Raw genomic sequence first — 23486 nt, forward strand, 5'->3', positions numbered from 1 at the left:
TCAACGAGTGGCGCCAAAGCCTCCACCGTCCTTCATGTTTTGATCGTTGGTTTTACACTCGTCTCTTCTATCTCTCGATACGAAGTCGCGCTCCCCCGCTATTGTGCAAATCAGGTAATCTGTCTGTCCATTATTATTTATTATTATTATTAATAAATACGGCCTTTGCCATTATTCTTAAAACTAAAACCCCCTATTGTGTTTTTATTTATTTATTAGTTTGAGCTTTGCATATTTCCCCGCATTGGCGCAAATAACCTCTATATATAAAGTTCGGTTTGCAACATAAACCTCAATAGCAAATTTCAGAATTTTAATTATATTTCTTCATGCGATACCGAATATGGTACCATTTCGTACTTTTCATACAATAATTGTCCACATTCCCAAAATCACCTCCATATCTTAACCACAGACACCAACAGTGAAATTTATATCAATTTTCAGAATATCAGGTCTATTCCCTCACCTTTAAATATCAAATTATACCAAATACAGTACCATTTAGCACATTTTCAAAACTAGCCTCACATCTTAATTCCAGATACCAACAGAGAACTAATTATCAAATTTGAGGATCCTAGTCCCATCCCTTCATCCAATAACAAATATAGTACGATTTAGTACTTTTCGCACAATTATAGTTCGCATTTCAGAAACCAGATTCATATGTCCTGGGCACACACGAACAGCGGTATGGTGCCCTAGCACCAAATTTCACAAAATTTAAGAAATATCTGTTAACCCAAATATAGTACCATTTTGTATTATTCGTGCACTTGTAGTACAAATACTAAAAGAGACCTCAATATTAAATTTTGGGATACCAGCCCCATCCCTTCATCTTAGGGCAAATTAAGTACCATTTAGTTCTATTCGTATATTTTTAGTACTCATTTACAATCCACCTCATTTCCTCATTCCAATAGAGACCTCAACAGCAAATTTGAGGATTCCAGCCCCATCCTTTCATCCGGTACCAAATATTGTACCAATCCTCTTCCATATCTCAACTCCTCATACCAATAGAGACTCAATATCAAATTTGAGGATTCCAGCACCACCCCTTTATCTAGTGCCAAATATACTACCGTTTAGTACTTTTTGAAGAATTAAAGTACACATGACCAAATCACATTCGTATCTCAATTCCATATACCCACAGAGATCTCTCGTACAATTATAGTATACATTTCCGAAACCACCTCTAAATGTCCAGGCTACACAGTATTGGTGTCTGTTGTTGGTGTTGGTACTAAATGGTACCAAATTTGGAAATGTAGGAAATTACAGAGTTGAAAACCTTAAATTTGATATTAAGGTCACTTTTGGTATCTGAGGTTGAGATATGGTGATTGTTTTGAAAATGCGTTCTTGCGTAACTGTACTTATGATGTTTGTCCCTTTGGTTCATGTTGAGAATTTGCGAAAATCAGCTTTTCTCTAGGCATATTGAAGCTTTAAAACCAAATAATTTGAGCACCTTACCTGCCAGCTTGACCTGTGCCCATAATATACCGACAACGCCCTTAAGATACATTATTCTTTTTTATCATTCTTACACTGAAGTCTAGAAGTGTTGACATTTTTCTCCTGCTTGTAATTTACCGTTATCTAATGTATCTACCTAAAACTTATGCCTTTTAAACCTTTTTTCGTTTCGTGGTGCACCAGTGAATACTAAATGAAAGTGTTGCTCACTTTATTAACTACACACATATACCTTGACAGTTATCCTTGTCAGAAGCTTTATATTTTGTTTGAATCCTTATATGTTCCCCACAAAAATCTGGTACAAAAAAGTTTGACCAACGACAATGTAAGCTCAAGGCTGTTATAGGTTTTCACTAAACATTTTATCTAAATTGGTTATGTGGTTCGGAAATCGTACAACCCAAAACTAGCAACAAATTTAATTATTCCCAAAATCTAAGTCGGACACATCTGTGTCTTGTGAGCTAGTTTGTGTTTAAGTAAGTGAAACTTGTATTGGTATTAGTGGTTTTTGGCTGCAAATTCATTTGTTATTTGTGGTTGTGAGGGAAAAGGTTTGATACCGAATGCCACACACACACATTTGCATTGAACGCAATGTCGATTATACACAGGTAGAAACATTTAATGTCGATGTTGGTTGTAAAAGCAATATTCGCGGATCATCTACAGTATGGATTTAATTTACATATGGAACTATATATTTGGGAGATTAAGTAATAAATCTCTCGAAAAGTCCAACTTAAAATTTCATTCAGTTAATTTCAGTGCTCAAAATGAAGAATTTGTTCATTATTTATTGGACAAAATTTTCGAACAAAACTTCATACCTGGTACTAACTTGTCAGCTTTATTCATCTTCAAGATTTTCTTTTATCGAAAAATATTTTTTTACATCAGAAAGTCGTCTTCGTTTTGCTGTCAACCGAAGTGAATATTAGTTAAACCCTTGCAAACTGGCTCCACATTCAGTTTTTTTTTGGCCAAAACATTTTTAACGTCTTTTCGCAATAAAAACTGGCCTCCAACATATCTAGATCCTAGAACCCAACAGTGGCCAAAATGTCAAATTTCAAGATTCAAACTCTGTCCAATTACTCGACGGCAAATTTAGTACCATTTAGTATTTTTCGATCAAAAATAGTACGCATTTCCAAATCCACCTCATTCGTTCAAAATTGTATACCAACAGTGCCCTCCGTATCAACTTTCAGAACTCCAGCTCCGTCTTAAGACCCAATACTAAATTTATTACCTTACTTTTCATACAGTTATACTGCGCATGTCCAAAACCACCTCCTTTTCTCCCCTCAAGACATTCCAGAATTCCATCTTCATCCCAATCTCTAAAGGCACACTTTGTGGCATTTTACACTTTTCGTACGTTCACAGTACGAATTTCCTAACACTCAACTACAGAAACCAATAGTGACATCCCTATAATATATCGGGATTTCAGCTCAACCCCTTTCACACAATAACAATTTAGTAACATTTAGTACTTCTCGAACAATTATGGTACGCATTTTAAAAACAATTTCCATATCTTAACCTAGAACACCAACAGTGATCTTAATATGAAATTTCAGGATTTCAGCTCTGTAGTTTCCGCCTATTGACAAATTAAGTACAATTATAGTAAGCATTTCTAAAATCACCTATAAATCTGATATCAACATTGACATCTATATCAAATTTCTAGATTTCAGCTCTAACCCTTCTTCCCATGCCAAATTTAGTACCATTTAGTACTTTCCATTCATATATAGAATGCATTTCCAAACCATCACCAAATGTACACATACACAAATCTTTATCACCAACTAACCACCAAAATGGACCCCAATGCAAAATTTCATTCGGCCTTCATCCGTTCACATTTAACCAGACTATTCCAAATTTTGTAGCATTTACCACATTTCAGGCCTTTAGCTCTGTAATTTCCTCATTCCCAAGTTTAGTACAATTATAATACGAATTTATAATATCAGTTCCATCGCTACCAACAGTGACATCTGTATCATATTTCAGAATTTCAGCTATATTCCTTCACCCAATACCAAATTAAGCACTTTTCGTACAATAAGAGTACACATTTCCAAAACCACCTCAATATCTGAATTCCAAAGACCTCAATATCAAATTTGAGAATTCCGGGCCTATCCCTTCACCCAATATCAAAAATAGTACTACTTAGTACTTTTCGTGCATTTATAGTACATATTTCTAAAACCACCTCCATATCTCAATTCGAGGTACCAAAGAGAACAAAATATCAAATTCGAGGATCCCTTCAACCAACATAAAATCTAGTACCATCTTATACTTTTCGTAGAAATAGGCCGCCAAATCTCAAACACAGATACCACCAGTCATCCAAATATCAAATTACAGAATTTTCAGTACCACTTAGTACTTTTCGAACAATTATAGTACACATGTCCAAAACTACCTCAAACCTACCATACCAACAGTGATATCTATTTCCAATTTCAGGATTTCAGATCTATTATTTTTCCCAATACCAAATTTAGTACCATTTATCTCAAACACTGATACCAACACAGACCTCAATATTGTATGTCAGAGTTGTATCACCATCCCTTCGCCCGATACCTACACATATTTATAAAACCACCTCAATATATGAATTTGAGATACAAACAGTGACCTCTATATCAAATTTGAATTTGAAAGCATTCAGCCAATACCGTATTTAATACCATTCAGTACGTCTCGTACAATTGTGGTACCCATTTCGGAAAAAATCTCCATATCACAAACACAGACATCAACAGTGAAATCTTTATCGAATTAGAGGGTTCCAGCCCTTTCCTCTCTCCCAATACAAAATTTAGTACCATTTACTACAAAAATATGACACATTTACAAACCATCGCTAAATCTCAATCACTGTTACCAACAGAGGCTCCAATATCAAATTAGATGATTTCAGCTTTATCCCCTTACCCAATATCAAGCATAGTACCATTTAGTACTTTTCGTACAAAATTTAGGACTCATTTCCAAACAACCACCAAATCTCAAATACAAATCTTGATCATAAACCAACCACCACTGGGAACTAAAATTTCAAGATTCCAGATTCATCTCTCCAAATTTAGTACCATTTTGTACAATTCGTAATCTAATTACACATTTTCCAAAACCACCTTCATATTTCAAACTTACACTCCAACCTGGGTTCTCATATCAAATTTCAAGTTTTTAGCGCTATTTGTTCACATAATACCAAATGGAACCATTTTAGAACTTTTTGTAACATTTAAGTTCGAATTTCCAAAAAACCCTAACGTTAACATTCCATCAGTGCATCTCATTTCAAATTTCCTGTTGTCCAATACAAAGTACTAAATTTGGTGCAATTTGATATTTGAAGAACAGATAGTGCTTGAAATCTGAAATTTAATATTAAGGTCACTGTTTATGTGTAGCCTGGACATATGGTAGTGTTTCGGGAAGGTGTACCATTATCTTCCGAAAAGTACTGAATGGTTCTCAGAATTTTGTGAGGAAATGGAGTTGAAACCGGTTTTTCAAACGAGTACTAAAATTATACGAACAGTTCAAAATGTTACTTAATTTGGTATTGTGTGAACGTTCTGAGTTCTTTGAAATCTGGAGTTGGAGAAAGAAACCTATGCTACATTTTTCTCCGTGTACATTTTCCTTTCTATATACCTACTGCATACGAATAGATTTGTTATTTTAATTTCTCGCAATGCGTTGCCTGGTGTTTATTTAAGACTGTCTGCAATACATTTAAGTGCGGTTAAATTTCTCTTCTCTAAGTTTATTCGTTCCTTCATTCACTTCTTCCTCTTGATGCCATTCAATGCATTGCCATGCAGTGCATATGCATTTAGTTCTGTGTTTTGAGATCTGTTCCTTGGCTAGTAGCTCACCAGAGCAGATGTTATCCTTACGCCAAACTGAGTTAGTATAATTTGTATAGATCCTTCGACCACAAAACTAAAGATTCACTGATGCGTACAAATTACATTGTAGAGAGAGGTAAGATTTACAAATCTTTCGATTTTACAGGCCATACTGTGGAGAGTGCAATACGCAGTCATTGAAGACATTTGGTGATTAGAAGGAACATAGGAAAATCTGGAGAATACACTCGAGAAAAAAGTGTATAAATGAACAAATTAAATTTTCAGTAAAAATTCAGCAGATCTGCAACCCTTTGGTCTGGAGTGAAAATTCCACAATGAAACATCTCAATACAGGGTGAGTTGCAAAAACTGCAACAAACTTCACAATGCTGTAATTTCTAAGCCACTAGTCCGACAGCTGTTAAAACTATTCCAGTCACAGCTCATTATATTGTTTACAAGCGTACAAAAGCATTTTGGTGAGAATTTTCCAGAAAAAAGTTATTTGTGATGGAATTCAAGCGTGATGGTGTGATTTCTATATATCTGGCTGGAAAACCACAAGTAGCTATCGTTAGAGCACTCCAGGATATAAATTTGAATAAATCTTTTGTGTCCCGGACCATCGCTCGTGACCGTGATACTGGTAGCGTAGCCCGACGTCAAGGAAGTGGACGGAAGAAAACAGCAACATCAGCAGAAATGTTTCAAAAAGTAAAACAAGGACTTGATCGAAACCCGCGTCGTGGCCAAAAAATGGCTCGTGAGCTGAACATTTGCCATTCGGCAAATATTTAAAAATGAGTTCGGGGTAAAGTCTTTGAAATTCCAAAAAGTACAAGAACTAACACCGCAACTGAAAGGAAATAGATTCAAAAGAACTACAGAGTTGCTTCGCTTGGCCGAAAGTGATGAACTGCAGCAGAACAGCAGTTTGTTAACAAACAAAATGTGCACCTCGGTTGGCCACCAGAACTCAAGCGCCGGCCATTGTGATGGTGTGGGCCGCCATAACAGCCGATGGTCGCTTTTCATTCGTATTAATCGACCATCAGAATAAATGCCGAATACGTATTATCGCGAAAATATTCCGGTGGGTGTATTAAAGTCTTGGCACGCAAACATTTTGGCCTCATTCCATTCCATTCCAATCCATTTTGACATTCCAACAGGACTCAGCACCACCGCAACCAGCACGCGCCACCTAAGAATGGTTAAAATGGAGGTTCCTCGCATCATTTCCAGCGCACTATGGCCACCAACATCTGCGAATACCAATCCGTTGAACTATTGTGTCTGGAGTATTTTGGAAAGCAAGGTAGGAACTAAAAGATACCAAAGTGTCAATCACCTCAAGCAAGCGCTTCGCCGGGAATGGGCCAAAATACCGCAGAGCACCATTCGGACAGAGAATGACGGTTTCATTGGCCGTTTGATGGCCATAATTTGTGCCAATTCGAACAAATCTAATCTTATTCTAAAATTTGATGCCAATTCCGACATTTTTTGTTTTCATTCAATAAAATTATAAAAAATAATAATAAAATTTAGGGCGTTTTTGTGCTTATGTTTGTAACCTATAGTTCCTTTTGATGATCTTCATAAACTCACATTCTGAATCGATTGTAAGCGTTGTACAGGTCGCATTTATTATCTGATTGAGATGATATTTTCCACAAATCATTTGTTTGGCCCAAGGACAAACTCTATTAAAATTGGTGATAATTGGATCAGATTTGGATATAGCTCCCATATATAGCATCGACCGATTTTAAAAGTATTGTGCACCAATTGCGTAATATCAGTCTGAATCAAATTTTAGGACACACTTGAAATTTAGCACCAATGTTCTGTCCTGAAATATGTTTGGCGATTTTGGTGAATATCGACCATATATGTATATCGTGCGCCATATGTGTAATATTCGTCCAAATGGAATGGATTTCGGCAAATCCGATCGAATTGAACGCAAAGGTAGGTAGTTCAAATTTTGTGATAATCGGTTCAGAAATATGTAGTTATATCTCCCATATATATATTTCGTCCGATTTAGGGTTTCATATGGAGGGCAGCATAGCAGTGATATTTGCTGCCAGATATCAAATATAGATCAGAAATACCTCTGCCAAATTTTATCGAGAAAGGTTCAGATTTGGGTATAGCTCCCATATATATCTTTAGCCGATTTCAAGTTTATTGTGCACCAATGTCCATAACAAAGATTTCAGGTACATGCAAAAGTTATTTAAAGAATTAACCTAACATCCTCAAAATAACTTTTGCAAGTACTGTTGAGATCTGTTCAGATTTGGATATGTCTTTCCCATATATTTCCCTTTGATTTTATGTAAATAATACATTCTGGACTCTGCGTTTGATCAAGGAAAGCAGTTTTATTTGATTTTATATTTAAGTATTCTATCATTATTACATACACTCCATATCAACGATATTTGGTTCCATTAGTCACATACAACATAAATTTGCCTCACCCAAGCTTAGTGAAAATTTTTAGTTTTAACCTATTTCAAATTTAAACCGCTCTAAACCCATTAACACATAAAGTGGTCAAAACTATATAAGAACTTAAGGGCCTCACCACAATATTTGGCCTAAGAACACAAAACTGCTTTGTGGTTTTGATACAAAAAAATCAAAAAAAAAATTTCTAAATTTTTCAGAAATAAATGAGGTGTTTTATAAAAATATATGATATTTTTAGGCTTCATATTAAGTATACAATTTTCTGTTGTTCAGAGACCCACAATGTTATTCGATGAAGAATAATTCCTCTTTTGACATTTTCCCCAAAAAGTAAATTATAAACGGAGATTTTAGTTCGGATTTGGTACACATAATTTTCACTTTTAGTACAAAAATTTTGAATATAATATTCATAAAATCTATTGCACCCGATTTACGAATTATAGTGGAATTGTGTGGAGAATATTACTTCTATGCACACTTTTCGTCTAGAACAAAATTCTTTTAGAAGTTAATTTGAAAAAGTTGGAGAAAAATTGATCAAAGAATTTGAATTTTTTTGGAGCATTAATGCAGAAAAGTGGACCTGGGTAGACAATCATATGCCATAGAAAGTAAACCCAAGTAAATACCAACTTAAAAAGAAAAAAAAAAACAAAAACAAAAAAAAAAAAAAAACATATAAAAAAAATGAAACATGAAGCTAAAATTACTAAAATACCGAATATAGGGAGGTGCGTGGAGGACCTATACATACAATGTTCTTCCACTATAGCTAGAATCTATTACGAAATACAAACACAAAACTGTAGACAGTTCATTATATGGGTGCTATTGTAAAACGTTGACCTATACAGAAAATGTTCTGCTACCAGAAGTAGAACCAGTTAAAACTCTCAATACCAAATTTGCAACAATTCCATTGAAAAATTCTGTTATACTTATTAAAATACCGAGTATCGGGCGCTACAATAAAACGTAACCTATACAGACAATGTTATGCCACCGTAGGCAGAATCCGTTACAAACTCTCAGTACCAAATTTGGAGCAATTCCGTGAAAAAATGTTACAAATATTGGTCTCATCTCTGATTCTTGGGAGACGAAAACTCTCCATTCTTCAAATCCTTCCCCCCTTCAAATTCTCTTGGCATTTAAAAACACACATTTATTTTCGAGTGTTTTCCATTATTTAATCAACACTTTGTCTTGAAGGCACCTTTCTTTCGTCCTCCTCCTCCTTTTATCCCCTCTTCAATTTTGTATGCATCCACAAAGAACGTAAGAAATTGGCGGTTTTTGGTGTTGTATTTTTCACTTTCTTTCACGGTATGCTCGATAAAGATAATGTTTGTTAAGCTTTTAAACAATTTTCTATGTGCAGAAATATTCACAAAACATTTGTTGGCTCTCGTGAGGAGAGCTGTGTGTGTGCGTTTGCTTGTATTCTTTTTACCCTTCTACACACGAAAACAATCCAATGAATGGAATCTGATGCATTACTAACAGCCAGCAGTCCATCGTGTTGTCGACAAAGAAGAAACTTGTTACTAATGTTGTTAGACCAAGATAGTGGCTGTGGTCTCCCTGGCAAATGGGAAACTACTGAAGATCGACAGTGTCTTGAAGAGAATGGAAAAGGAAACAAAAAGTAAGAAGAAAAACAAAGAATGGGTATGAACGTTTTTCGTGGTTATAGTCCCTCAGGCTTTTTTAATGAGTTCCCATAGGAGTATGAAATGCTTGAAATAGTCCACAAGTCTGAAATCGAAATTTGTAAAGTTTTAAGTTTAATTCGAACTATTCGTTGTTTTAGTAAATTAGTGTCATTTGTTATTATACCCCACAACTCTATATTTAGATGTATTTTATGTTTGATTGGTTCAAAAACATTTGAACACCTCAAAATATTGGTCCTGAAACCATGATATTATATATCTATCAAACAGTCTCGTGGAGCTGAGTCGATAAAGCTATGTGTCAAATGTTTTTTGTGATAAATACAATTTTTTATTTAACCGCGAATATTTTTGATATTTGAGAATGAATTTAGAGCGATGTCACTTACACATGAAACGGGCAGAAAATGGAGATATTGCAGAATATACACAGGAATTCAAATTTTGGAATACTGTTCAGCATTTTCGTTTGATCGTTTGATCGTAAATTTTCGTTTGATCATAAATATAGAGCAATTACCCCCAAAATGTTCATGGTCTCTGCTCAGGCATTTATATTACCCCTAGTACGTTTGGTATTAAACAAGTAAAAAAGTTGTAAGTTCGGCCGGTCCTAACTTTCAATACCCTCCATCATTTGGAACGAATTTGATAATTCTCAAAAACAAAAAAATCCGTTTAAATTCTGTTAAAATCTTAAAAATACCGAATGTAGCTTCATATTAGGGTCTATACGACGACATGAACCTGCGTAGCTAACATTTGTCATAAGCCATTACAATATTCAAATGCGAAACTTAAAAAATCGTTTATAAAGTCAAAAAATCAAAATACCGAATATCAGGAGGTACCATTATATGGGGGCTATACGAAGACGTGGACCTGTACAGACAATTTTCTGTCATAGGCAGTAGTATCCATTACGAACTTCAAATAATAAAAATGGTGAAAAATCCCCCTAAAAACATTAAAATACCGAATATCGGGAGGTACCGTTATATGGGGGCTTTACGAATGGGTGGACCTGCACAGACAATTTTCTGTCTTAGGCTGTAGTATTCATTATGGGCTTGAAATACCAAAATTGAAACAATTCCGGTGAATAAATTCGCTAAAATCATCAAAATACCGAATATTGGGAGGTACCGTTATATAGGGGCTCTAAGAAGACGTGGACCTGCACAGACAATTTTCTGTCTAAGGCTGTAGTATCTATTACGAACTTCAAATACCAAATTTGAAACTATTTCGGTGAATAATGTCGCTAAAATCATCAAAATACCGAATATCAGGAAGTACCGTTATGTGGGGGCAATACGAAGACGTGGACCTGCACAGACAATTTTCTGTCATAGTCTGTAGTATCAACTACGAACTTCAAATGCCAAATTTGAAACAATTCTGTTGAAGAATGTCCATAAAATCATTAAAATACCGAATATCGGGAGGTACCGTTGTATAGGAGCTCTAAGAAGACGTGCACAGACAATTTTCTGTCTCAGGCTGTAGTATCCATTATGGACTTCAAATACCAAATTTGAAACAATTCCGGTGAATAAATTCGCTAAAATCATCATAATACCGAATACCGGGAGGTACCGTTATATGGTGGCTAAACCAAAACGTGGACCTACATGGCCCATTTTCAATACCAAAAATCCTGCATACATAATATACATTTGAGCAAAATTTTATCAATCTACTTCAATTCGTTCGGAAGCTAGAGTGATTTCCACAGACGGATAGACGGACGGACATCGCTAAATCGACATAGAATTTTATGCTGATTAAGAATATATACTTTGTGGGGTCTAAAATATGTATTTCGAGGTATTACAAACGGAATGACAAACTAAATATACTCACCATACTATGGTGGAGGGTATAAAAATCGGTCATATCGGTCCAAGTTTCGGCAAGGCCCCATATAGCGTTACTTCTTGACTCTATGTGTTGTGATTTTTTTTGACAACAATTTTAAACCCAATCGTGTGTAATGTTACACTAAGAGTTCTGAGTAGGTATAATCTCTTCATGTTAAACTTTTCAAAATTGCTCTAATATTTGGTGTGGCCCTCATATTACTGTTTATTGACTTCTGTTATGTGTATTCAAATTGTTTGCGAGATTTGCAGATTGCTTGCAGGTTTGGAATATATTGGTAAGACCGAAGTATTCCATTTTTCATGCTTCATCTGATACAGAAAAAATAATGGAATGGGCAAAATCACAATAAAAAAAAGAATTGAAAATTCATATCCAATTTTATGCGAAATCATAAACTCCGATAAATTCTATATTCATATCAAGTTTCTGGTTCAGAGAAATATTTAGATATAGCAAATTGTAAAGAATCGCCGACTTGTTTCGTAAGATAAACAGATAAAAATATTGAAAATTGTGGCTCGTTGTGGGTTCGCAGATATATATCATCTTCACGTTAGGAAAAATATTTGGATGTGTGAAATTTGGGGAGATGCTTAATTCGGTTTCTTCGAACGATTCGTTTTTCAAAATCTTCAACCCTATGTGGGAAAAGTACAAGGAGTAATGGTCCGATCTCTACCATCTTCATATCAGATCTTGTGTTTATGGAAATATTGAGATGCACCAATTCTGAATGGGATCGGATGTTAATTGCCCGTTTTATGAGATAGTCAAAATTGTGACCCTTTGTAGAGGAGGAACTAGAAGGAGTAAACCGATATGTGCTATCTTCACACCAGACCTTGGGTTAATAACAATATTGTGATGTGCTTATTTCGGATTTCATAATCGTTTTCGTTAAAAATTAACCCGTTGTGGGACTGGTACTAGAAGAAATGGTCCGACCTCTACCATCTTTAAAAGAGATCTTGTTTTGATGGAAGTATTGAGATGTACCAAGTCTGAATGGAATCGAATGCGTATTTCGCGTTTTATGAGCTTCATGGGTTCTTCAAAATTTTGACCCTTTGTGAGGGAGGTACCAGAAAGAGTGGACCGATATATGCCCATCTTCACAGCAAATCTTGTGATAGCAGAAATAACGGGATGTGTGAAATTTAAAGAGTACCGGATGCTTATTTCGGAGTTTATGATTGTTTTGGTTATTCAAAACTTTCACACTTTGTGAGGGAGGTACCAGAAGGAATGATCCGATCTCTACCATCTTTATAAAAAAATTCTGTGTTGATCGAAATTTTGAGATGTGCCAAGTCTGAATGATATCGGAATGTAATTTAGCGTTTTATGAGCTTCATGGGTATTCAAAAATGTTGGCGCTTTGTGGGAGAGGTACCAGAAGGAGTGGACCAATATTTTCCATCCTCATAACAGATCTTGGGTAAATAAAAATATTGTGATGTGTGTAATTTGAAGACAATCGGACTCTTACATCAAAGTTTGTAGGAGTTATAAATATTCAAAATTTTGACCCCTTGTGGGAGATGTACCAGAAATAATTGTCCGATATTGTCCATTTTCGCACCTGACCTAGCACTGACTCAAGTATTAGGATTTGCAAAGTTGGAGGAAAATTAGATAATCCCTTCTTTTTCTACGCTGTCAAATATTTTCTTTTTTTTTTTTTTGAAAATGTTGACCCTTAGAGGGGGATGTAACAGAAGGGTTGGACCGATTTCTCCGAACTCGATCTAAGTTTGACAAAAATATTACGATGTACCAAATTTGGACCAAATCGGATACTGCCTTCGGGAGTTGTCGTGCGCACCAGCCAACCAGACAGGCGGACGGATATGCCTAGATCGACTCCAAATGTCCTGAAACCGTAATTTCGACTAGGCACATTCTGACCGTGTCAAATGATATATACCCTCTCTAGCTATATGGCTGAGGGTATAAAAATGGTTATAGTATTATATGAAGTGCAATGCTTTGGTCCAATATATCTAACACCTCACGCATATTTCAACATTTTCCAAAAAACATTCAAATCGCTGACAAAAATGTCTTCTATTTTTAGCACTACTTTCATAATCCGCAGGATTTTCCCTGTAATTATTTTTTGTGTTGCGCAGTGTAACTGTAACAACTTCCCTCCATAGGAAAATTTTTATTTACTTTTTTTTTTTAATTTTTCGGCAGGTTGAGATTTACCAAAACGAGGTCAGTTACTAGAAAGGATCTACGTATTCTAATTCATGTTTGCTCTAATATATGCTAAAATATTGAAACGTGCTAGATTTTTAGGATATCGGACACTGATTTCAAAATTTCCAGGAGTTATTATTAATCGAAATTTTGAACTTTTCAGGGGTGATACCAAAAGCAAACGACCAACATTCACACCAGACGTCATATCTTAATCTTCGATTTATATACTTTGTTTTGGGAAATTTTTGAACTTTTTTGGGAGAGGCACCAAACGGAGTGTACCGATATGTTGAGCCAACATAAGACAACATTAAACAAGTAATCAAAGGCAACAGTCGAGCGGGGCCGACCGTTGAATACCCTACAACACTATAATAAGTGATACAGTTTATAAAGGCGAGATACTCGAAAGAATTCCACAAGATATTGTGACAAATAATAAAAGAAACTCGTCAGGTTTCGTTCTCTTTTGCTTTTGCAATGTCCGGTAACCCCCATTCAAATGTGCGTGGGGGTCGGGCGATAATTACGATCTGCTGACATTTTTGCATTTTTTTGGTCCATTTCAACCCCTAAATATATGACGATCATCTCCAAAAAGAGTAGGCTTCTATTCTGACCCTCATCTTATCCCCATGCAAAATTTTGTAAGGATATGATATCCTGATATCTTAACTACTCAGTTTTGTTAGCTGTAGAAATATTACCAAATATTTAATTCAAAATGAAAATATGCCAAAAATATGACAAAATTGAAAAAATATGAGAAAATTTTAGAAAATCAATATTTTCATCTTTAGAGAGATATTTTTATGCGATTTTTTTTAGACGTTTTTTCTTCCCTGCCAAGAGGCCATTCTGAATTAATGAGAACTGTCGAAATCAGTTCAGCCGTTCTCGACATATAAGAGATTTTTCAAGCATATCTTCTTTGATAGACATATATATCGCACATATTTTGCTATATATCCGATTTGTTGGATGTCAACATCAATTTAAAGATCAGAAGTAACCTTGTCATGGCATTGTGATTTCGCCGGGATTTAAAATATTCGCAGATCGGCGAGATAGGAAGATTCATATATACTTTCCTATATGGGATACCAATATTTCGAGGTGTTACATAAATTCTGGCCCAATCAAACTTATAATACCCCCAACACATAGTGTTGTAGGGTATAAAAAATACCTCCACTGTAACTTTTATCAGTTCTTCTTTGCAGTCGTTAAGCACTCCACCATGGGATATATACAATTCCTCCTTGTTGAGTTGGTTCAATAGCCACATTGCGATTTAACTTCCACATAAAATTCAAAGTGTCTTGAACCTCATAAAGCACACTGTCCTGGTGGAAACCACTCACCACACCTTCCTTTCTACCAATCCCACTCCACACTTTCATAGCCAAGTATAGTTTCCTGCTTTGCAGACAATTCGCAAATTTGCTGTTGCTGCTACTGCCACAGTTTGTGTTTTGCTTCGCTACAAAGGAATTGCACTAAAAACAGCACCAAGTAGATCTTATTTAGATAAAATTGCAATAAATATTTTCTCCATGTGGTCAGGCGGCTAAATATGTGAATGTGTGTGGGTGTACATACTTAGTATGTATGTGTTTGTTTGTTTGGTCGTTCATCCCTTCATCAGATAGAGAGCGAGTTAAACAAACCAAAGTAGCTTCTTTTTGTTAACTGCATTAAATGAACACCACTCGTCCTCGGATAAGCTTTGGGGTGGACTTTGCTGGATTTTGCCGTTGTTGCCGCTTCTGTTCCGTTCTGGATTGGCAAACAAACCAAAAGAGTTTAAAGACTTTTGGACATGGGATAAGAGAATGCACATAAACTATTGTGGACTAACTTGAAAATAACAAGTAAAGCAATCAAATAAGTTGACCATGGAATAGATGACCAGGAACTGCGAAAAGCGAAAAGTAGAACATAAAACTAGAACATTAAACAAATCGATTTAAACGAGAATAACGAATGAGCGAAGCTATAATGAAATGCGATTGGAATGAAATTTAAAATTTGTAGCCGTGGTGGTCACGAATATTTATATGAACGGAATCGAGGTGTTCAAAAGGCAGTGGCGTGGTAATAAATAGGTTTTAGTTGGTTCCATTGTTTTATCTATAGTAATTGCAGTAAATATAGGAAATTAGTATGGCGTCCAAAACCTCAGTTTTTTAATAATAATTGGAATTGGAAATCTAAAATTTTAGCAAATAATGGTTTCAGAAAAAATATTGCGTGTGGTTTAAAAACTAATTTATGAAGAATACTATAGAACTTGAAAGCAATCTGGTCGTCCCCAGGTGGCCAATAGGGGTAACACTATTGGCAATTCCAAAGTTTAATTCTGGCGTAGCCTTTGGTAAACTTATTGGAGTATTTTTCAAGGACCAAAACTTTTTACGAAAGCATCTCCTTAAAAGAAGTACATGGTGAGAATCGGTAAAAGAAACATGCCGAGATACGAACTACTTACAAGTACTAAAAACTATTAAAATTTCTTCAATTTATAGTCTTGAATATTCAAGTTTCGCATGAAGGACAAGTGAGAGACATAAGATATTTTTGAAGATTCGTACTAAAAAATGTTCTGAACTGTACTTAAAAATACGACTTGAGGCTAAATTTTGTACTTTTAAAGCATCCATCTTAAATTTTCTAATTTTGGTCACTGGTGTATGTCATCAGATAAAGTGTTGCTTTTTTGAAACCGTACTAAAATATGTCTTAAGTACTAAATATGACTAAAAGCCTGAAGCCAAAACTCTATGTTTTTAGAGTTTATGCTAAAAATGAATGCAGTACTAAAATACGCCAAATATGGTACTACAAGAGTAGAATTCGAAAATGTGGAATTTATTCACGTTTTTCGAACCATTTTTAGAAATTCATGGAAGAATAGTATAAACAAGTAAAAAAAATAAGTTCGACCGGGTAGAAATATAAATACCTTCTACCATTAGCCAAAGAGGTCCCTAGGTGAGGTCGGTTGGATACTGCAGTTATAGCTTTTAAAAAACCAATAAGTTGGGTAAAACCGTTAGAAAGTGTGGTTTAAATGGTCAAAATACCGAATATCCGAAGATACCGTTATATGTGCGCTACAGGGAAAACGTAGATGTACATGTTCAATGCTCTGCCATCGATGGTGAGTCTCATTACAAACTACAAATACCAATTTTTAGACAAATAGGTGAAAAAATATGGCTAGATATCGCTATAGTAAAACGTGGGCCTGTACAGTACATATTCTGCTATCATAGGTAGAATCTGTCACATATCCGTTGAAAAATGTGGCTTAAAGGGACCTAGGGTCCAACATTTCGATGAGGAACATTTTGGCCGTATCATATTACATGATATTCCCGGTCTCCATTTAATCTCAATCCGAATATTTCTTAAAATTAGAAGAGAGGAATTTGGCTTCTCTATTAAGGTTCCAAACTATTATTCCTTGTCTTCTATTTTAAGCCCTACTTTCTTAATTCACATTTTTATACCCTACATCATTTCTTTACCCAACACCTAAGGGTATTGTGGCTTTGTGCATTTGTTTGTAACATGGAGAAGGAAGCGAGATAGACCCATAGTTACTTTAGGGGATCTTCATAGAATCTCTTTATACATGCCTGTCCATGTATTTTTGTGAACAAAAAACAAAATCGTTGTTCTTTTTCATATTTTCATTATAACAACAACAACAACAATGGTATGCAAAAATAACTGTACATTTTATGTTGTTGTTACACGAGGCTATGAACTGGAAAAAAGAAAAGAGGATCAGAGAAGCAAACACAGAATCTACAAAACAAAATAATATTCTTATAAAGCCACTACTATTATTTTGACCGCAACTGTATATCTTCAATCGATTTCGGGTTAATTGTGCACTAAATGGCCAATATCAATCCAAATGACCTGAATTTTAGAAATATCCGATCTAATTCAGTCTAGTACATCAAATTTGTAGAAAACCGGTTCAGATATAGCTACAGCTCCCATATATGATTCATCCGATTTGGTGTTTAAGTCCCTCAAAATCGTAACATTTTCTCCACAAGAACAGCCCAGAAATACCTCTGTCAAATTATATCGATATTGGATCAGATTTGGATATAGCTCACATATATATTTTTATCCGATATCAGGTTTATTGTGCACCAAATGGCTAGTATCAGCCCAAGTGGTCTGAATTTTGGCATTTACAACTGAATTCATCCTACAAACCAGTACCTCAAATTTTGTGTAAATCGGTTCAGATATAGCTATAGCTCCCTTATATATGCTTTATCCGATTTGGGGTTTAAAGTCCTTAACAAGCGTAATATTTATGGAGATCACATCAATGATCTTTAGTACCACATATCAGATACAGCTCTGAAATAAGTATTTCAAATTTTGTCAAAATCGGTTCAGATTTGGATATAGCTCCCATATATATCCTTAACCGATTTCGGGTTACTTGTGCACCAAATAGTAAATATCAGTCCAAATGCCCCGAATTGTTGGCACATCCAACCGAATTCAGTAAAGAAGCAAATAAATTAAATTTGGTGAAAATCGGTTCGGATATAGCTATAGCTTTCATATATATGTTTCATCCGATTTTGTGTTTAAATCCCTCACATTCGTAATATGCATTCGACAATTATGATATTTGGTTCTAGATACCTTATAAAGGTCAGAGATACCTTTACCAAATTTTATAGAGAACGGCCAAGATTTGGCTTTAGGTCCCATTTATATCCTTCATTCATTCCATTTTGTGCAACTCGGTTCCGATATATATATTTTTTTAATATAATCCTACTCCAGGTAATATCATGCACCCTATAGCAAACTATAACTGCTCTAAAGCCATATGTTGATAGGTGGTATAATCTACTTGAAATAAATTCTTTCGTTACCAAATTTAATCTGGACGCATATATGCCCTAGACACCTTTACAAATGTTACGTTCGATTTTATATTTAAATACCTAAAGTTAGTACCCCATAATCGATTTTATACTTAAATGGTTTTTGGTGCATAGTAAGAATACCTTTGCTAAAATTTGAAAAAAATCAGTGCTGATTTGAATATGGCTTCCATATCAATGTAAAGGTGAGGAGCACCCTTTTCATGACTTAACTGGCAAATAAACAATAAAGACGGTGGAACGGACATTTTGGTTTTTTTTCCGCAAAAAAGTTCGGTCGGTAAATATTATTCAGTTGTCCCTGACCAAGAGTATACAGAGATGGCAGAACTGTTTAATTCTCTAAATATTTGGATTCGGTCATTGCTCATTGTTACATTTCAATAAGGTTTAGGAAAATGTGAATGTCCAAGGTCTGCGGCCAAAATGTTTGCGTGCCCAAGCCCTAAATACACCCTTCAGAATATTTTATAAAATTCGGCATTTATTCTGATGCCACGGTCGATTAATACGAGCGGAGAGCGACCATCGGCCTTTATGGCGGCCCACACCATCAACATGGCCGGCGCTTTAGTTCTGGAGACCGAAGGTGCACATTTTCAGCTGACCTCTTTGGCAACACGATAATTTTGTTTGTTTATAAACTGCTGAACAACGAATGTTTTCTCATCGGAGAAAACTGAATTCGGCAGTTCACCACTTTCGGCCAAGCGAAGCAACTCTTTAGCTCTTTTAAATCTATTTTCTTTTTGTTGCAGTGTAAGTTCTTTCACTTTTTGGAATTTGAATGACTTTACCCCGAGCTCATTTTTCAATATTTGCCGAATACCGAATGGAATATTGCAATATGTTCAGCTCAGAGCCATTTTTCGGCCACTGCGACGCGGGTTTCGATCAGGTCGCTTCTTTACTTTTCGAACCATTTTTGCTGATGTTGCTGTTTTCTTCCGTCGACTTCCTTTACGTCGGGCTTCGCTACCATTATCACGGTAACGAGAGATGGTACGAGACACAAAAGATTTATTCACATTTAAATGCTGGAGTGCTCTAACGAAAGCCACTTGAGGTTTTCCAGTAAATCACACTTGAATTCCATCACGAATAATTTTTTTTCTGCAAAATTCTCACTAACGTGCTTTTGTACGCTTGTAAACAATCAAATGAGCTATCACTAGAATAATGTTAAAAGCTGTCGGACGAGTGGCTTAGAAATGACAGCAGCCTGAAGTTGGTTGCAATTTTTTCATCTCACCAGTCTCATCGATTTGGTGTTAAAGTCCCTCTCATGTACTGCTCAAAAATACCTCCGCTAAGTCGCTTCAGAAGGTATATAAAAACCTTCGATATACATCTTCATCATCATATATTATATCAACCCAAATTGAAAAAAAAAGAATCATATTCCACAGAATTTTTCCTCTTGGTGAAACTTTGTCCGGCATATCTTTTGTTCCAATAAATATTTTTTATACAGTTCTTATCGAAGTCATATCATGAAATAAACAGCAATGTTATTTGATACCGGCTCGACTTTTTACCTTTCTTTATTGATTTGTTTTTTTTTTTTTTTTTTTTTTTTGCTTATTGTTATAATTTAATAAGTTTTAGGTCATTTTCATATGAAATCAAAAATATTTCTTGGTACGCCCATATTTCTATTCGAAATACATGAATATTTGTTTCTTTTAAAGACAATTGTTTCGAGGATTCAAAGCCATACATTTTGCTACTCAGTAAATTTCGAAACAAAAACTATTGCAAAGTTTTGCTATTCAGTTTACCACATCACGTGTTGGGATAAAAGCAAATTTTCCATTCTGCCATTAATCGATACAATGTCATTGGAATATTGGGGAACACAACCGAGTTAGTGTAGGTCATAATTTTCCAATAGTCAGGCAGAAAGTCACGTTTCGTCGTTCAGGAAATCAAGCAAATCACACAAGAGATACAAACCAATACAAAGAAACACAGAAATAGATAAAAGTCAATTCTCACACACAATCCCAGAGACATACTCCACAAAATGTAGTGTAAAACAAATAAATTTCCTCAGGATTTTTTATCCTTTTTTATACCCTACACCACATAGTGGTAAGGGTATTATGTCTTTGTGCATTTGTTTGTAACATGGAGAAGGAAACGATATAGACCCATAGTTACTTTTGAGAACCTTCATAGAATCACTTTCTGAGTCGATTTATGCATGTCCGTCCGTCTGTCCGTCCGTCCGTCTGTCCGTCCGTTCGTCCGTCTGTCCATGTATTCTTGTGAACAAAATGCAGGTCGCATTTATTATCCGATTAAGATGAAATTTTCCAAACAATATTTTTTTGGCCCATGGACGAACCCTATTGAAATTGGTGAGAATCGGATCAAATTTAGATATAGCTCCCATATATATCTTCATCCGATTTCGGGTTAAATGTGCACCAAATATCCACTATCAGTCCAAATTACCTGAATTTTGGCACACCCAACCGAGTTCGGCCTAGAAGCAAGTATATCAAATTTGGAGAAAATCGGTTCAGATATAGCTATAGCTCCCATATATATCTTTCATCCGATTTGGTGTTTAAGCCTCTCACATTCGTAATATGCACTCCACAAGAATGATATTTGGTACCAGATATAAGGTGCAGCCCAGAAATAGATGTTTGTAATTTTATCGAAATCGGTTCAGATTTGGATATAGCTCCCATATATATCTTCATCCGATTTCGGGTTAATTGTGCACCAAATGGCCGAAATAAGTCCAAATGGACTGAATTTTAGTACATCGGACCAAATTCAGCCTAGAAGCAAGTATATCAAATTTAGTGAAAATCGGTTCAGATATAAATATAGCAACCATATATATGTTTCATCCGATTTAGAATTTTAGTCCCATACATTCGTAATATTCACTCCACAACCGTGATATTTGGTACCAGGTATTAGATGGAGCACAGGAATAGCAGGCCGAGTTCGGCCTAGAAGCAAGTATATCACATTTGGAGAAAATCGGTTCAGATATAGCTATAGCTCCCATATATATCTTTCATCCGATTTGATCTTTAAGTTCCTCACATTCCTACTATGCACTCCACAACCGTGATATTTGGTACCAGGTATTAGATGGAGCACAGAAATAGCTGTTTTAAATTTTATTGAAATCGGTTCAGATTTGGATATAGCTCTCATATATATCTTCATCCGATTTCGGGTTAAATGTGCACAAAATGGTCAATATCAGCCCAAATCACCAGTCTAGAAGAAGAAGAAGAATACGTAAAATTTGGAGAAACCCGGTTCAGAGATAGCTATAGTTCGTAAAATGCACGATAGAATTAGATAGATTTTGATTTTGTACCAAATATCTCATAGAGCTCTGAAATGCCCTGTATAAACCTTTTTACGAGAGCTTTACTAAATATGCATAGTGGTGTGGGGTATCATATAGTCGGCCCCGCCCGACTTTTGAGCTTTCCTTACTGGTTTTCAATATTAAGCGGATGTTATTTTCTGAATGTGGATTTATATTTTGTTGCCGTTGTTGTTGTTGGTGTTGCTGCTGGCTTACACATCGCAGAAAATCCATTTGCTCCGGCTAAAGGAAATACAAAATCAGAAAGCAATAAATTTGACAACGAGTATTGGAAATTTTGCTGACTTTGAACGAAGAAGAAGACGAAGCAGCCAAAGACAATGATTTATGGCAACAACAAATCGAAATATTCGTTATTTTATATTGGTTTAACGGTAATACTGACAACAAAAAATAATAAAACCAACAACTACACCAATGTTGTATGGTTATTGTCTGGCATTAGCATTAGCTAGGAAAATAACACATGTCAAATTAGGTCAAATAGGGAATTAGTTTAATATGCAATTATATATGTATGTGAATGTAGTGGTTTTGGAATTGAAAATGATTTGGGATTTTGAGGGGGGAAATACAAACATTTCAAATTTGGTAGTTTTGGTAATTTAAAAAGCAAAACAAAATGGATTTATTTTTAAGCTACTTATGATTTTAAAAATGTATTCATTTTGCTAATTCAAATAAATATGGAAACTGAATATAGTTTGGTCATTTAGTAATCAATCTTGGATAGTCATTGCTATATACCTATAATGTTAAACATTTAATTAAAAAATCATGATATGGTACCTTTGCTTTTATTTTTAATATTCAAAGTTTTCTAATTATTATGGTTTCGGATTAAAAACGTCTTCAACACCTGCTACATTTACTAATGGTAATAAGGCTATACGAAGACGTGGACTTACATGGCCTATTTTCTGTCATATGCCGTACTATCCATTACGAACTTCGAATGCCAAATTTGAAACAATTCCGGTAAATAATGTCGCTAAAACCATCAAAATACCGAATATCGGGGGGAACCGTTATATGGGGGCATTTTCTGTCTTATGCTGAAGTATCCATTACAGACTTCAAATACCAATTTTGAAACAATTCCGGAAAATAATGTCGCTAAAATCATCAAAATACCGCATGTCGGGAGTAACGGTACCTCTGGGGGCTATACGAAGATGTGGACCTACATGGTCCATTTTCAATACCAAAAGTCCTGCACACATAATACACATTTGAGAAAATTTTTATCAACTAACTTCATTTCCTTCGGAAGCTAGAGTGTTTTTCACAGACTGACAGACGGATAGAAGGACATACGGACGGACATTGTTAAATTGACAAAGAATTTTATGCTGATCAAGAATATATATACTTTGTTGGGTCTGACATGAGTATTTCGAGGAGTTACAAACGGAGTGACAAACTTAATATACCCTCCATACTATGGTGAAGGGTATAAAAACAAGTAAGCAAAGACTACTAAGGCTAAGGGCGAGATGAAAAACTGCAACCAACTTCAGACTTGTGTCAT

The sequence above is a fragment of the Musca domestica genome, unplaced genomic scaffold (assembly GCF_030504385.1).
Source record: "Musca domestica strain aabys unplaced genomic scaffold, Musca_domestica.polishedcontigs.V.1.1 176, whole genome shotgun sequence".
Classification (NCBI taxonomy): domain Eukaryota; kingdom Metazoa; phylum Arthropoda; class Insecta; order Diptera; family Muscidae; genus Musca; species Musca domestica.